Raw genomic sequence first — 3,206 nt, 5'->3', positions numbered from 1 at the left:
TAAAGAATAAAGACGGGGTTTCACCATGTTGGTCAGGCTGGTCTTGAACTCCCGACCTCAGGTGATCTGCCCACCTTGGCCTCCAAAGTGCTTGGATTACAGGTGTAAGCCACCATGCCCAGCCCACATATCACATTTTCTTTATCCAGTCTGCCATTGATGGGCATCCAGGCTGATTCCATGTCTTTGCTATTGTGAATAGTCCTGTGATGGACATACAAGTGCATGTGTCTTTTTCGTAGACTTATTTTCTTTTGGATTTGCTGGGTCGAATGATAGTTCTAAGTTCTTTGAGAAGTCTCCGAATTGCCTTCCACAGTGGCTGAACTAATTTACATTCCCACCAACAGTGTGTAAGCTTTCCCTTTCTCCACAACCTCCCCAGCGCTTGCTGTTTGACTTTTTAATGACAGCCAACCTAACTGGTGCAAGATGGCATCTCACTGTGATTTTGAATTGCATTTCTCTGACGATTAGTGACATGGAGCATGTTTTTATGTTTGTCAGCTGCTTATATGTATTCTTTTGAGGAGTGTTTGTTCGGCCAGGCGTGGTGGCTCACGCCTGTAATCCAAGCACTTTGGAGGCCAAGGCAGACAGATCACCTGAGTCGGGAGCTCAAGACCAGCCTGACCAACATGGTGAGACCCCGTCTTAAAAAAAAAAAAAATTAAAAAAAAAAAAAGACAGAGAGAGAGAAGTGTCTGTTCATGTTCTTTGCCCACATTTTAATGGGGTTGTTTTTTGCTAATTGAATTGTTTAAGTTCCTTATAGATTCTGGATATTAGATCTTCATCAGAATATTTTGAGAATATTTTCTCCCATTCTGTAAGCTGTGTTTACTCTGTTGATAGTTTCTTTTGCTGTACATTAACTCTTCAGTTTAACTAGGTCCCACTTGTCAATTTTTGCTTTGGTGGCAATTGCTGTTGAGGACTTAGACATAAATTCTTTCCCCAAACTTATGTCCAGAATGGTGTTTCCTAGGATTTCTTCTAGGATTCTTATAGTCTGTGGTCTGACATTTAAATCTTTAACCCATCTTTAGTTAGTTTTGTATAAGGTGAATGCAGGGGTCCAGTTTTATTCTTCTGTATATAGTCACACAGTTATCCCAGCACCATTTATTGAATAGGGAGTCCTTACCCCATTGCTTATTTTTGTTGTGTTTGTCAAAGATCAGGCCTTCCTTGGCCTCCCAAAGTGCTGGGACTATAGGAGTGAGCCACTGTGCCCAGCCCAGTATGGCCATTGTAACAATATTGATTCTTCCAGTCTATGAACATGAAATACTTTTTCCATTTGTTTGTGTCATATCTATGATGACATGTTTTGTGACTTTCTTTGTAGATATCTTTCACTCCTTGGTTAGATGAATTCCTAGGTATTTCATTTTTGTGTATGGCTATTCTTGATTTGGCTTTCCGTTTGGACGCTATTAGTTTATAGAAATGCTGCTGACTTTTGAATGTTGATTTCGTATCTTGAAACTTTACTGCAGTCGTTTATCAGTTCAGGGACCTTTTGGTGGGGTTTTAGGGTTTTCCAGGTATAGAATCATAGCATCAGCAAAGAGAGATAGTTTGACTTTTTTTCCTATTTGCATGCCTTTTATTTCTTTCTCTTGCCTGATCGCTATGGCTTGGACTTCCAAAAGGGTAAAGTTTTAATATATGAATTATTAAACAAGCCAGGCTGGTCATCGTGGCTCATGCCCGTAATGCCAGCACTTTGGGAGGCCAAAGCAGGTGGGTCACTTGAGTTCCGGAGTTCAAGACCAGCCTGGCCAATATGATGAAACCCCATCTCTACGAAAAACACAAAAATTAGCCAGGTGTAGTGACGCTCGCCTGTAATCTCAGCTACTTGGGAGGCTGAGGCAGAGAATCATTTGAATCTGGGAGGGGGAGCTTGCAGCGAGCTGAGATTGTGCCACTGAACTCCAGCCTGGGCAACAGAGCCAAACTCCATCTCAAGAAAAATAAAGAAAGAAAAGGAAGGAAGGAAGGAGGGAGGGAGGAGGGAGGGAGGGAGGGATGTGGGAGGGAGGGAGGGCGGAGGGGAGGAGGGAGGGACAAAAAAGACAAGAAGAGAAAAAAAGAAATAAAGAAAGAGAGAATACTTACCTGGCAGGGGAGATACCATGATCACGAAGGTGGTTTTCCTAGGGCGAGGCTTATCCATTGCAAAAATTTTTGCAGTTTACCCATCTGACAAAGGGCTGATATCCAGAATTTACAAAGAACTAAAACAGATTTACAAGAAAAAAACTAACAAGCCCATTCAAAAGTGGGCAAAGGATATGAACAGACACTTCACAAAAGAAGACATACATGAGGCCAACAAACATGAAAAAATGCTCATCATCACTGGTCATCAGAGAAATGCAAATCAAAACTACATTGAGATACCATCTCACGCCAGTTAGAACAGCGATCATTAAAAAATCTGGAGACAACAGATGCTGGAGAGGATGTGGAGAAATAGGAACACTTTTACACTGTTGGTGGGAGTGTAAATTAGTTCAACCATGTGGAAGACAGCGTGGCGATTCCTCAAGGACATAGAAATAGAAATTCCATTTGACCCAGCAATCCCATTACTGGGTATATATCCAAAGGATTACAAATCGTTCTACTATAAGGACACGTGCACACGAATGTTCATTGCAGCACTGTTTACAATAGCAAAGACCTGGAACCAACCCAAATGCCCATCGACGATAGACTGGATAGGGAAAATGTGGCACATATACACCATGGAATATTATGCAGCCATCAAAAACGGTGAGTTTGGGTCCTTTGTAGGGATATGGATGAACCTGGAAACCATCATTCTCAGCAAACTGACAGAAGAGCAGAAGATCAAACACCGCATGTTCTCACTCATAGGCGGGTGTTGAACAATGAGAACACATGGACACAGGGAGGGAAGCACTACACACTGGGGTCAGTTGGGGGGAAATAGGGGAGGGACGGTGGGGGGTGGGAAGCTGGGGAGGGATAGCAAGGGGAGAAATGCCAGATGTAGGTGATGGGGAGGAAGGCAGCAAATCACACTGCCACGTGTGTTCCTATGCAACAATTTTGCATGTTCTTCACATGTACCCCAAAACCTAAAATGCAATAAAATAAATAAATGGGAAAAAAAAGAAAGAGAGAAAAAGGAAAGAAAGAAAAAGAGAAAGGAAGGGAGAAAGAATGAA

The 3,206-nt window shown here is 42.3% G+C and overlaps 1 pseudogene; it reads left to right on the top strand.

Moving 5' to 3' along the window:
* The first annotated feature begins 2,119 nt into the window (after nucleotides 1-2,119).
* LOC116534082 lies at nucleotides 2,120-2,240 on the top strand (annotated as a pseudogene).
* The last annotated feature ends 966 nt before the right edge of the window (nucleotides 2,241-3,206 follow it).

The sequence above is a fragment of the Sapajus apella genome, unplaced genomic scaffold (genome assembly GCF_009761245.1).
Source record: "Sapajus apella isolate SASKATOON/1434 unplaced genomic scaffold, GSC_monkey_1.0 scaffold85, whole genome shotgun sequence".
Taxonomy (NCBI): domain Eukaryota; kingdom Metazoa; phylum Chordata; class Mammalia; order Primates; family Cebidae; genus Sapajus; species Sapajus apella.
This window is presented reverse-complemented; position numbering and strand designations above follow the sequence as displayed.